The sequence below is a fragment of the Helianthus annuus genome, chromosome 13 (assembly GCF_002127325.2).
Source record: "Helianthus annuus cultivar XRQ/B chromosome 13, HanXRQr2.0-SUNRISE, whole genome shotgun sequence".
In the NCBI taxonomy this organism is placed as follows: domain Eukaryota; kingdom Viridiplantae; phylum Streptophyta; class Magnoliopsida; order Asterales; family Asteraceae; genus Helianthus; species Helianthus annuus.
The window spans coordinates 150,844,411-150,859,141 of record NC_035445.2 but is presented as its reverse complement, the minus strand read 5'-3'; the positions used below and the strand labels follow the sequence as shown (position 1 = coordinate 150,859,141).

At 36.0% G+C, this 14,731-nt stretch overlaps 2 long non-coding RNA genes across 2 annotated transcripts; both read right to left on the bottom strand.

Annotated features, from left to right (window-relative positions):
- Positions 1–234: 234 nt before the first annotated feature.
- Positions 235–4,346, bottom strand: LOC110899718. The gene is made up of 3 exons (XR_002570485.2): positions 3,721–4,346; positions 1,340–1,472; positions 235–510 (listed from the first exon to the last, which is right to left on the bottom strand). It is a non-coding gene; the product is annotated as an uncharacterized LOC110899718 (long non-coding RNA).
- Positions 4,347–5,899: 1,553 nt separating this feature from the next.
- LOC110899717 lies at positions 5,900–8,030 on the bottom strand. The gene is made up of 2 exons (XR_002570484.2): positions 7,480–8,030; positions 5,900–6,396 (listed from the first exon to the last, which is right to left on the bottom strand). It is a non-coding gene; the product is annotated as an uncharacterized LOC110899717 (long non-coding RNA).
- Between the last annotated feature and the right edge of the window lie 6,701 nt (positions 8,031–14,731).

Sequence of the window (14,731 nt, the reverse complement as noted above, 5' to 3'; positions counted from 1 at the left end):
GGTAAAGCAATATACTTCAATAGCACATTGCGCCTCGGGTACGATAAGCGGTGCGCTTGGTGCGTCCCGCCTCGGTTTTTTACCTTGTCGCTTTTGTGCACTTCTCGCTTTTAAAACTAAGAAATGAAGTAAGGGTTCTAAGCACACGATTTTGTATAAAACTAGTGTTATTTCACAAAGAAAAAAAAAACAAAGTGCATAGCAACTAATCATATAAAGAAACAACTGGGGTGATTTGCACCAATCAAGCACAACTACTTTGATGATCAAGTTAGCAATTCTCTAACCAAACACATCATCAGCACATAAATCGGATACAGATAAGCATTCAGGTATACACCCTCCAAACAAAAGCTACCATTTGTGGACCTGGTTAAACATCTGCAGTGGCGTCCACTAATCAAGCAAAGAGTCTGCAGAAGGATGGACTCACCCATGTGGCCTGTGGTTTTGGCCTTGATAGTGGTTGACTGGTTGTGGTGTCAGTTTTCAACGTCCTGTGCTTCTGAACTGCAATAGAATAAATACGAACAGTCATATAAATAATAAAGCGAAAGAATCTAACGAATGAGCTTAGTCACTTTAGTGGCGGAAGAGCATATAAATAAAAACAGAACAGACATCAACTAGCATACATATGAGGCCATTAGCAAAATTCCAAATTCCAAATTGATACACAAGCCATAAGCTAGTCAATCAACAACATCAAATGTAACCTCACATGCCCTAAAAAGGTACCACGGAGGGAAGTAATTACACCCTAGTCACAGAAACAAAACATCATCCACATGAACCATAATGAGCCTCTTGATTCACATCACATCCGATTTTTTTTTTTTTTTTTGAACATTCAAAAAAATTAATTATTAATTACAATGTTATCTCAAGATAGTATAGTTGGTAAAAGGGCAACACGCTGCACCGCTACCCAATATATAAACTCTGAGCCATCATCATGGAACATATACTCAATATATACTACATAAACCTATATCTTTATAAATACTCAGAAATACAATAAACACACCAAAGATGTCACAAAAGTACACAATGAACATATTTTTCCCAATCTCGCAACCCGGGCAAAAACGGGAATGCCTGGAGCATATTCATGTGGTAAATATACCATATTCCAAAAGTAAAGAGATACGAAACGATCCAAATTCAGCTAAAAAGATTAATTGTTCATGTATAATTCTGCATCTCCAGAATCCAATACAGATAAGCAATTTTCTACCCATACACATGAACAACACATAAACCGGATACAGATAAGCATTCAGGTATATACCCTCCAAACAAATGCTACTGTCTCAATAGACAAACACCATAAGTGCACCTGGTTAGACGTCTGCAGTGGCGTCTAGTGATCAATCAAAGATTGTGCAGAGGGATGGACTCAACCACGTGGGATGTGGTTATGGCCTTGGTAGCGATTGTGGTGTCAGTTTTCAACGCCCTATGCTTCTAAACTGCGATAGAATAAAGAACAGTTACATAAGAAACAAACAATGTGAACAATAAAAGGAAAGATTGTAATGAACCAGCTTAGACATTTTAGTGGCGCAAGAGCATGTAGAAAAAACAGAGAACAAATGTCAACTTGCATACATGGAAACCAAATTGATATTGAGAGGAATTTTTAAAGGGCAATATAGAACTCAGATATCATATACAGCCCAAGTCAACCCTCAAGGCAATGTACAAAAACTCATTTAACCTCATATACTAAGAGCGTGACATCGAACCATGAAATAGTATACTCATCTAAATTACCTCAACACAACAAAAACTACATACGATGGGAAATCAACCCTTAAGGCAATGTATAAACTCTTATGTAACTGCATATTCTAGATGCGGAACATCGAAGCATGATATTGTATACTCGTCAAAATAACCTCAAAACAACTAAAACTACATATGATGGGAAATAATCGAAGATTCAGTACCAAGGTCTTACAAGGGGTGCATAGTTTACAATCACAAACCAAATTACAAAGTCCACCACATAAAAAGAGAATTTAATAACTACACACATCTTACTCATCTTTTAAAAATAACTCATTTTCAAACGAGGTCTAATTTGGGAAGAATGGTTTAAATGTTTAATGGAGGCTGATACATAAAGGTTGAGTTTATAAATACAGAAACGAAATGGAAGAGTTTATAGCTTTATATATAGCGCCCCTAAAATCTTGATAATGTAATATTCAAGGGAACACGACAATGCTTGCCAATAACTATGAAATAAAAGATCCTCATAAAACACCAAGAGAACAACAATATACTGTTATATGTCCCGAATAAAGTAAATATGCAAACAAACACCAAACAGCGCAAACTGGGAACACAGTAGAGCATGTTGAAAGCATATACACGGCATCATTATCATTATTCATCAAAGGGAAGATATAGCATAACTTGGCATCCATATAAGCACCAAAAATATAGTAAATAAATGGTTGGAAGTATATGTTAGCACACGACCAAGGACTTGTATAGACTGGGAACACGGTTCAAATACACAACCACATCACTCAAGTCAAGCCATAAGTCAACAACAACATCTAATGTAACCTCAATGCCCTAAAAAGGTACAATGGAGAGATGTAATTACCCCCTAGTCACAGAAACAAAACATCATCCACATAACCCATAAGTAAGTGAAGCAATAAGCGGCTCTACAAAATCAAACTGCAAATGGAGCTCACGATTCACATCCAAAATCTATATATGATATGAAGCAACACATAAACTCTGAGACATCATCATGGCCATATACTCCCAACATAATAAGTAAATACTAATACACCTTTATGGCTTTATATACACTAATACACAAACCTAACCTAACATAACGAATCCGTGAATGGTCATCAGTGCTGAGCACCGTTTTTACAAAAAAATCACTGCACCTAAAGACATGGTTCGCCTCGCTTCAATGCGCCTAGGCGCACGCCTTTTGCGCTTTTGACAACTATGATTACACCTTTGCGCCTAACATACTAACTGCAAGCATTATTAATATCAGAAATACAATAAAGACACCAGAGATGCCACAAAAACACACAATGAACATATCTTTCCCAATTTATGTTAAAAGTGTTTAGTAAATAATTCATCAGTTTTATATTTTCTTTACTTTTGTATTTTATATTATTTGTTCTAATACGTGTCCTTTGTACATTTGAGGTATGGGCTGCTTATTGGATACCTACAACAAATTATTGTTGAGTTGGGCTTGATGATGGACAAGGCTTATTATACGGCTGCTTATGGGCCAGGTTTCAAGATCTAGACCTCATATATATAAATTGCAGTTCATCTCCATTTGTGTAGAGGGAGAGAGAAAAAGAGCTGGATATTCACATAAATTTCTAGGGTTTATTTTGTGTGTTCCTCAAAAGAATCGCACGTCTGATTCAAGTTCACTTTCACATTCTTTTGTTTCTCTATCTTCCTTTAGAAGTCTCTGGAGTTATAGGAGATCAAGGGGTTTTTTCTTTGTAGTGTAAATCCGTTAGATCTCGTTTGTATGATTGTGAGATCGTCTCGTTGGTGAAGATGATCTGATCTTTCGAGTTCCTTAAAGGTTGTAAGTTTGTGAGTTTTATTGGTATAATAAAAGTCTGAGTCGTTTTGTTGTTATCAAAAGTCTCTGTAATACCAAATTTGACAATTTAGCAACGCGGGCAAAAACGGGAATGCGATCAAGACCTGAAGCAACAAGTTCAGCTGCGCAAGAGAAGCCGTACGTCAGGACGCTGTTGATGGTGAACCTGACTTGGTGAGGATGGGTGAAATAAGGAAAGCCGGGTTGGCACTGACACTTCATAGCTGCAAAAGCAAGGAGAACAGTGATGATAAAGCTCAGCCCAGATTTCGGCATCACTACGCGTTCCTCCACAAATGCTAATCGCTCATTATACTCGCCCCAGAGGTACACTACACCGTCACGTATTGCTGCTGCTGCTAGAGTAAACCATTTGATCAAAAACAAATGGGCGTTGGTGAAGATTGTGGTGGAGTGATCTGTTCTTGTGTTGGGGAGAGTTATTTGGTTTTTGTAAAAAATCTTAAATGAAAACACAGGCATCATTTCAACTCTCAAAATCCAACAACTCAGAGACTCGATACCAACAACAATATCTAAATCACTATCCAAAACCCCAACTACAAAGAGTCTCGGGAGCGAATTGGTGAAGACAGAAAATAACATTTGATTAAAGTTGATTTCTTCTAAGATCTTTAAATAGGATCCGTATGAACACTGCGTGATAAATTGTAGACTATGCTCACTTCCTAAATGCGTGATAAATTGTAGATCACTTCCTAGAAGTTTCAGTCTAGGATCTTTAAAATTTTACGGTGCCACCACGTGTAAACTAGTTATTTTACCACGTGTGAACTAGTTATTTTACCAGTTGTGTTGCGCGTTGTAGGGCTTGATAAATTTAGACTACAATCAACCTGCCTCGTTTCTAAACTAAATTTACGTTGAAACGTAAACTAATCCGAATTCATACCATTAAATGAAAATATATTTTATTTGACCCGACTTGTTTTCAAACAAAATTTACCTCGAAACGTAGACCAACTCAAAACATATATAAAATAAAGACGTACGTTGGCGTCATACGCGGCGTGATAAAGCATAGACTACATTTGGCGCTCTCGCCCCTGACGCGGTGCGGTTCCTAAAGCAGGTTCAACAGGTGGTAAGCAGTAACACCGCACATGTTAAGGGGCAGAATTTTGTGCTTAGCAGGGTAGGGTTTGCTATTCAGAAAGGGGTAGCGGCGCAGATTGTTGCTCGTCTACCTGTCATTAATTTGTAATCGTATTGCGTTTGTTTAAAAATAAACCCAATATATAGTAATTAATGTTTTCAAACTAAATTTACGTCGAAATGTGTAGCAACTCAAATTTATATCGTCGAATGAAAACGTATTATGTTTCACCCTATTTGTTTCTAAACAAATTTTACGTCGAAACGTACTCCAACTCCAAACATACATAAAAAAACATTATATAATTGACCCAACTTGTTTCCAAATAAAAATTACGTTAAAGTGTAAATGAACTTGAATTTATGAATTTATATCGACACGTACAAAAAAATAAAAATACAAACATTAAGAAATTAATTTTAAGGTAAACTCGAAATTTGAGAAACTTGTAGGAGTTAAAGTGACATTTAAAAAATTAGAGGGATTAGTTTTGGCAGTATCACAATGTTTAAGGGTAGAAAGATAGAACAACTCGTTTTCAAACAAAATTTACATCGAAATGTGGAACAACTTTAATTATACACATACGTATATAAAAATAAGCGCACAACAAAATAGTTTTTTTAAGTTAACGAACAAATTAGTTTTTTAAGTCTAGAACGCAAGTTATTAAGAAAAATCAGATTATATATACTCTCGAGTTTCAAATGGGTTAAAGTTACATTTTATAAACTTCATAGAAAGTTATAGAGGTGAAATAAATCCTATCATAGTTTTACTGAAGTTTCACATCGCCTCATGGCTTTTACAACTTTCAAATGAAGTCTGTTTAAATTCAAAAGTTTCCACTACACTTCCATTTCAATGGGCCCGCAGTTTCCGTTGATGATGCCTTTGAGCACCCGCATCTCACACAGTCACACTGGATGTTGATGATGCCTTTGAGCACCCGCATCTCACACAGTCACACTGGCGTTACATCGAACACCCAGTGGGCAATGACTAAGATACCAAAAACTTTGGCCTAATGCCAGAAGTACAAATCGTTAGAACGACGAACCTGGTTCTGAGTCGATGATTGCAGAAGAGGCACTAATCTGTGAACGATAATCTGTATAATGATATTTTATACATAATATAGTTAAAACCCAGCGAACGAACAAAGCTACAGACATTTCTTGTAATAGCAATCTTTATTTTTCTTAAAAGAAAAAGGTACAAACAAAGCTTCTAACATCCCAGCCTTTTGGATTCAAATTCTACAGGGATGAATTTAAAATACACAAATTTGATATTCCGGTTGCCTACCCACTAAAACCAAACGTCGCACATTCCTTACCGCCACACATTTGATTCTCGGCCACAATCCTTATTACCCGCGAGTAGCATTTGGGGAAGAAGGTGTTGTCATGCCCCATTCTGCACTAAGCTTTATCATCAATGCTCTCCTTGCTTTTGCAGAAATCAAGTGGCAGGGCCTACCTGGGTCCCCTTCCAAACTCACCCTCAGCCCATCATGTTCTATGTTGCCATTCTCTTGATGCATCGCTTTGCCGACTTCCACAACCGAACCTGTCTTCTGTTGCACGCTTCCTACCATAAGCAATGAATGGCATGATCCCAATTTCTGTCCACATGTCCACCACTTTGATTTCTAGATTAACTGAACCAAAAAATATTGATATGAGCATTAGGACTCTACTATTTGGACCTGGAAGTTGCAGAACAAATGGTAGTTCTACTACATAAGCTTCATTTTGCTTATGCTAGAGCCGGCCTTGCAGTAGAACGTGTCTAAAGCATATGCACACATCATCAAAGTGAACATATAACATAACTTCCGAGGTTGACATCCAAATAAGCAACTAAACGAAGCAATCAATGATGGGATCGAAGTCATTGTTAGCATGCTACAAAACACTTGTATATAAATTGGGCACATAATTCAAATGCACAACCACATCACTCAAATTCCTTGTTACAATTACAACAAGCATAACCATCATCCAATTAACCAACAAATCGGCCCGTAAAACAATCCACAAAATCAAATATTCAAATTTAACCTTTGATGCTTTACAAAGGTAGATTCGTCTATGTAAAGAAATATCCTTAGTGACAAATACAAAAATACCATCCCAAGTTCATATAAGCCCATGCGTAGTGGTAACAACAAATAATGCCCCACCCATCATCTAGTCAGCAAAGGGGCGTTTTTGGCGTAGTGGTGATAATGTCCAATAATGTCGAGTCAATCATTAGACAATTATTAATTTTTTTAGAGTTGATTACTGTTTTCGTCCTTGTGGTTTGTCAAAAATCACTATTTCAGTCCATTAGTTTAAAAATTGTGATCTCAGTCCCTGTGGTTTCACTTTCATAACAATTGCAGTCCCTGTGGTTTCCTTTTCGTAACCATTTCAATCCATTATTCTGTTAAGTACAGGGACTGAAATGGTTACGAGGTGGACTGAAATGGTTACGAAAGGGAAACCACAGGGACTGAAATCGCAATTGTTAAACTAATTGACTGAAATAGTGATTTTTGACAAACCACATGGACGAAAACGGTAATTAACTCATTTTTTTATTAAAACTAATAAAATTCATTAAATAAAAACATCACTAAACCCAAAGTGGGAAAAAAGAAAACACCTTTTTATACAAAATACAGAAACTTTATCAAATAAAGAAACCTATCAACCCAATCTAACAATAATGATGTAAGCATAAGTGAGATCAAGACCTGCAGCAGAAACAACAAGTTGGGTTCCGTACATCAAGAAACTGGTATAGCCGATAACATGATGGAGTGAGGGTGAGTTTGGAACCAACCCAGATCGGCCCTGTGACAAGATTTCTGCAAAAGTAAGGAGAGTATTGATGATAAAGTTTGGTACAGTATGAACACCTTCTTCCACTACTCGCGGGTAATAAGAGACACTAGATCTAGACCGCCACTTATTTATATTATTCTAGATATGGCCGATGCATCGGAACAACATTAAACTAAAGAAGGGCAGGTGAAGATGTAGGAGGTGTGGTTTTTGAAGGCGATCGGAATATCAATGTTTGTGGCGGAGGAATCATGTTTGTTAGGATAAGGGTTTGTGGTTTTTGAAGGCGATCGGAATATCAATGTTTGTGGCGGAGGAATCATGTTTGTTGGGATAAGGGTTTGATGTGAAGGAACTCGATCTTATCCGGAAAAGTCGGCAATCAGTTACGTCACCAGCACCGCTTTTGTTTTTTCTTTTCTTAAATTTTGATTTAAGTTTTACTTTTTTCCTAAACTACTGCTAGAAAGAAAAAAAAAGAAAAAAAAAAAAACTATTTATCAAAATAGTGTTTTCTTGTTTGTATTTGTCTTTTCTTTTTCAACCAACATATTAAATTTTTGAGTTAATTATTGTTTTCGTCTATGTGGTTTGTTAAAAATCACTATTTCAGTCCATTAGTTTAAAAATTGCGATTTCAGTCCCTGTGGTTTTACTTTCGTAACCATTTCAGTCCTTGTGGTTGCACTTTCGTAACCATTTCAATCCATTATTCTGTTAAGTACAGGGACTGAAATGGTTACGAGGTGGACTGAAATGGTTACGAAAGTGAAACCACAGGGACTGAAATCGCAATTTTTAAACTAATGGACTGAAATAGTGATTTTTGACAAACCACAGAGACGAAAACAGTAATTAACTCTAAAATAGGTTAGCTAAGGATAATCAGATAATGGACTGAAATAGTGATTTTTTAGCAAGGAGTGACAGATCGCAATTAGAAATATTTTCTTTCTTTGACTTTCACTTTGACTTTTGAAACACGGGGTGTTACACAACATTTATCTGATTATCCTTAACTAACCTATGGACAGACAACATATTCACATTATAGCCTGGAACATAGAAAACATCTTTTAAAATAATGTTGTTCAACAGTTTTATACTACCAATTTTTACGACCTTAACATTAGTTCCATTAGGGTGACCAACCTTAAGATCAAACTCAGACACATCAATAGTATCAAACATATTTTAATCAGTGTTTATCATATGTTGACTAGCTCTAGAATCTATTATCCCATTAAACTGCCTACCAAACATCACCGAATTAAAACAACTAACAAAACTACTAACATTAACATACTCACCTCCCATATTAGTGTTTTGAGTGTCCACCGCATTATTTTCACCAACAAGACTCAACAACTTAGCTATCTGCTCAGATGTAAAAGCATACCAGAAGTAGACATACTAGTACTAGCAGAAGATCCAACAGACACATTAGACTTATTACCAACATTACTTTTACCTGATGGATTATTAACTTTTTTTCTTAAAACGAGGAGGGTACCCAACAATCTCAAAACATCTATGACCTAACATGTTGTGGTGGGTACATTTCAGATTAGGGTTAGGTCCTCTAGTTAACCTTCTTTTAGAATCAAAACTCTGATTAGACTTGGACACAAAAGACACACTTTGTGTTTTAGACCCACCAGTGGTAGACAACCTATGTGACTCTTCTTTAGAAACAATAGAGAATGCCACCTTGATTGAGGGAAATGGTTCTCTTGTCAAAAGATTAGTTCTCACAGGCTAATAAACATCATCAAGCCCCATGAAAAACTGCATTAGTTTTATTATAGTTGAAAAATCGTTATAATTCTTAGCAGCTTGACAAGAACAGGAAGGCAGATGAAGCATAACATCAAACTGCTTCCACATTGTTGTCAACCTGTTGTAATACTCAGCAACAGTGCTGCCATTTTGAGAGATATTATTAATCTTCTTGTATAAGTCACAGGGCCGGTTTTGGGCCTGTGCGGGAGGTGCCACCGCACAGGGCCCAAAGCATTTAAGGGCCCAAAGTTTTTTAAAAAATATATATATTTTTAATATATAAAGTTGATGTAGAAAAAAAAACACAAATCTCTCCTTTGGCATAATGGATGCGGCAATCATGTGATGAATTGGCTATTCCGGGTTCGAATCCCACCATATCTTTTGTTTTCTAGTCTCCAAATTTTCTTTTGTTTTATTAACTGTTGAAACTCATACGGACTGCCAATTTGCAATCATTTTTTAGTTTAATTTTGATTTTTACATTTAAATTTTGGCCTTAGTTTTTTTTTTTAATAAACTTTACATGGTAGGTATTTTATTTCTAATTTATTATTTAACCATTTACAATATAAACTTAGAAGAACTCAATATCTAGTTATATTTATTGTTTAAATTTGTAGGTATTTTATTTCTCATTTATTATTTAACCATTTACAATTATTATTTGCCAACACGGTATCCGAGCTTTGGTTTGTCAATTATTATTTATAATTATTATTTCTAATTTATTATTGTTTAAATTTGTAGGTATTTTATTTCCCATTTTATTTCTTGAGTCATTTGATTGCGTGAGAAACTGCATCAGTTGGTATCAGAGCTTTGGTTTGTCAAATGGCTCAAGAAACTATTGATAATCAAAGACGATAATATGAACCAAAGGTTCCAAGAACAATGTTCTTTTCAATAAAATTCAATCAAAAACTAACTAAACAATAAACCATAGATGCCTTACTTATACTAAATAATTAAAAGATAAACATGGTAAAGATAATTCAAATATTAAAAAAAGATAAACTTGATCTTCTCCATTTAAAAGATAATCTCGATCTTTTCCATTTAGATTCTCTTACATCAGTTTGATCATTTTGTACACTGTTTTTGTTTTGTTTTGTTTATTTTAAAACAATTAGCGTCGTATTGTGGTTTTTTGATATATGATTGATGAGTTTATATTATACGGAGGGGGCCCAATTTTTTTGCCTCGCACAAGGCCCAAAAATTTTATATCATTTTCAGGGACGGCCCTGATAAGTCATATACAACAGACCCATCAACCTTGTAAAAAGATTCTTTAAGATCATTCCAAACTTCAGAAGCTAATTTTGAAAAAACTTGAACAAGAAAAAGTTCTTCAGTAATAGAGTTTAACAACCATGTTAACACGACAGAGTTACATCTATCCCACTGATTAGCTAAAATATCATCATCCTTAGATTTTTTTTTTGCTTTACCATCAATAAACCCATATTTGTTTTTAGTTTCTAAGGCTAGCATCATAGCACTCGACCAAACAACATAGTTTTCAGTATCCTTTAGTTTAATACTAACTATGGTCAAACTAATAGAGTCACTTAGATGTAAGTACAAGGGATCTCCTATATCCAGTTTACTAATTAAAGTTTGTGAAGTACCTTCACCATCACCCATGATAACAACACACAAAAAATAACAACAAGCAGATGACAGACAAACATCAGGCAACAGAGGATATTCTCTTTAGTAGGCGGAAATCCATGTCAGACTTCCTATTTGTTAGCTTAACGCTATTCGGATGGTTGGAGTTCCCTAGAGGGTGTATTGTAACCAGGGCCGGCTCAACCATTTTGGTGGCCTAAGGCGAAGTAAAAGATTGTGGCCTCCCCCCCCCCCCCTAAAAAAAGAAAACAATTTGAGAAAAACCCTCCTCCTTTACTCGGGCTTGGGACCGGCAAAATAAACTATAAGGTTTATTGTTGGCGGAGTTAAATTTTTTTTTTTTTTTTTTTTTTTGCATTCTTATATATTTGTTGTATGTGTAAAGATATCTTTAGATTAAGTTTACTTTTCTAGCTTTAATAGATGCAAACTTTTTAATAAAATCTTCATAATCAGTTTCTTCTAACAAATCGTTTTCAATTGATAAAGTAGCTAATCCATTCAATCTTTCTTGTGACATTGTAGATCTTAAATAATTTTTTAACAATTTTAATTTAGAAAAGCTTCTTTCGGCCGACGCAACAGTTACCGAGATAGTTAACATAATTCTATAAGCAATATAAGCATTTCGAAAAGATTCAAAATCTTTAATATAGCTTAGTATGTTTATAGGGGTGTCACATTCTAAATCTATCATATGTCTTAGAACTTTTAATTCTTCAAATAAATCTAAGCCATCAATATCTATACTAGTATCATGTTTTAAAGAACTTTCAAGATTAATACAATGTTGTTTTAAAGTATTATCATCTAATAATTTCAGCTTTTTTATACTAAATAGAAAACCAAAAATACTTTCAAACATTTTAAATTGATCAAATCTAGTATTGATTGAAGAAATAGCTTGATCTACTTTGCCATTTTTCAAACATTTTCTTTCATATTTCTCTCCATTTGCCATTTTTTGCATATAGAGCGAAGTACTAAAGCTCCTAGAATGCTCATCTTTAGGAAAATCATAACTATCAATCTAAATGGACCTTTTTCTACAAGGAAATATCTTAAGTTAGTGTTAATAGTGGTCCACTGACTAGGAGCAAATATATTTGAAGGTCCATATCTATATCTATATAACTATATAAAGTATTTCCTATGTACACATATGTAATTTCCATTACAAATTTTAAGATGGCAGCCCAATAGTCAAGCCTTTTTCCCTGATTTTTCATCCATTTCTTCCAAATTTGCCCCCAATTCATGCTCCTGCTCTCCCTTCATTGCTTCTACCCCTGCTCTTACTTCGTTTCCTCCGTCCATTTGACTGACCTCATATTGAATATCAAATCTGAAACCGTCCATACCAAATAGCCTTTTTAACACATTCAATGGAGTTCATCTACAATAGTGAAACCGTCCATTTAGCGCTTTCAATGCTTGATGGGATTTTTGCATACAAATCGAATCACACACAAGAACTCATCATCTTTCTAGCAATATATACACCACCACTACTAAACACGATCATATTTGAAGTGGTGATCGTGAGATGAGAACCGCTCATTACAAAATTGTTGGTGCACTTGTGTCTGTACTTTGTCTGTATTCGATCTCGATGTAAAACGATGTTCTTGTTTGTCATGTAAGTTTGACCAAGTCAACCATCCTCCTGGTTTGACTTGGCCAAACAGTTAGTTTATGAATGTAACATGTCTAGTTCGAAGGATGTCTCATCGAAGGATAGTTTAGATCCTTCGATGAGCTCGAAAGTTGAACCTTCGATGGAAGTCTGATCGAAAGATGATCTTTCGATCAGTATTCCTGATCCTTCGACAGGTTCAACATCGATAGATGGTCCTTCGAGACATCTATCGGATCCTTCGGACAGACCTGCTGTGTATGGGTATAAATACCCATGCAGTGTGTTCTTTTCAGTAGGGACACACACACACAGACAGAAAGATAGCCTCGAGAGTTAGAGAGAGTTTTCTGTCAAGAACACACATACACTTAGAGAGAGTTTACAAAACAGATTTGTAAACATTGTGCTTGTAACCGGAACCTTCATTCGCATTAATACAAGTGGTGTTAATCGGTGAATCTTGTGTGTTTTGTGTTTATGCTTGTCTCAACTCGGTTTGCATTCTAGCTTGGATTCCGCACTCGCTAGTGTGTTACTATAACAAGGTTAAGGTTAAACCTCATCCTCCACGAGGGACCTACAAGTGGTATCAGAGCCGTGGCTCTTTACCTTGTTAAAAACCGGGTTTTGTTCAAGTCTTGGTGTGTTTGGACACTTGGTTTAGCTCCCGTTTTTAGTGGTTTTCTTGTATTTCTTGGCATAAAAACGTGTTCTAAACCAACCGGGAGTGTTTAAAAGCGGGTTGGGTAACTTACAACTTGTTTTTACGAAATTTGGTGATTTCCGGCCAAATTCCGGTGTGTTCCGGTGACTGGACTTTTTGGATAAGATTTGCCATTTTGGGCATATTTTGTTTAAAAATCTAAGTTGGTGAAAAGTTGAGGTCAGAACATACTTTCTGCCGAAAGTTGGTTCACCAACCAATCACCTTTCTCACCAACCTGTCACCTTTTTGTCAGTTGTGTCAGAAGCGATCGAAGGATATCTTTCGATATCGAACGATCATCTTTCGATCAAGGAAGGCTCGATAGATAATCATCTTTCGACCCATCCTTCGAAAGTGGTAACTTAACCTTCGTTACAGGGAATCTAGTTCGAAGGATAGTTATACGAAAGATAAGGATCATTTCATTGTGAATCTTTCGAGATTAGTGTTCGAAAGATAAGAATCTTTCATTGTGAATCTTTCGTGATCAGTGTTCGAAAGATAAGGATCTTTCATTGTGAATCTTTCGTGATCTTTATTCGAAAGATAAGGATCTTTCAAATTGTGAATCTTTCGAAGTCTTTGTTCGAAACTCAACAGTGATCTTTCGAACACTGTTGATCCTTCGAACAAGTCTTGATCTTTCGAACAAGTTAGTATCTTTCAATTCTTGTCTGTTTGAATTTAACAGTTTGTGTTTGTAGGTTTTCTATTAGTATTTCATCAAAATGAGTTGTACAAGTCCTTGGGACTGGAGTATTGACTCACAATCTAGTCAAGAGCTAACCTCTGCTGCAGCTTGGGCGAAAAGTATGTTTCCTCCGCCATCAATCAGTCCAAGTCAATGGGCTTTGGTATCCAATCAAAGTCAAAGCATTCAAAACCTTTTGATTAGTGAAAGCGAAACGGGCAGCAACAATCGTCCACCAAAGTTGAATCCAAACTGCACTGACCAGTCACATCCCTCATCAGCTTGAACAGCCAGAGCCCGATTGGGATTTGAAGTTCCAGGCTGGCCCTGATTGTTATTAACTGCCACCATCCTCCTTTCACGGTTCTCTTGCTGGGCATTCACATTTGTAGTACTTGTCTGGTTTCTGAAAGGGTTGTGATTGCCTTGTTTTGTTGGTCGAGTGCACTCTCGTTTGAAGTGCCCTTTATTACCACAATTGAAGCATGTAACGGCGTTAATATCAAACCCATACTTCGTATCTTTCTTTCCTTCCAACGAAGTTCTACCAGTACAAGCCATGAAGTCTTTGGCCCTTCTAACTGCACTTGCAAAAGCCCATTTGATATCCATCAACTCCATTTCTTCCTTGTCGATCTGTTGATAGTCTTCATTGGTCATGTTGATGTTTCCAAGCTGACCTGCTACCAAACCACAGTAAGCACT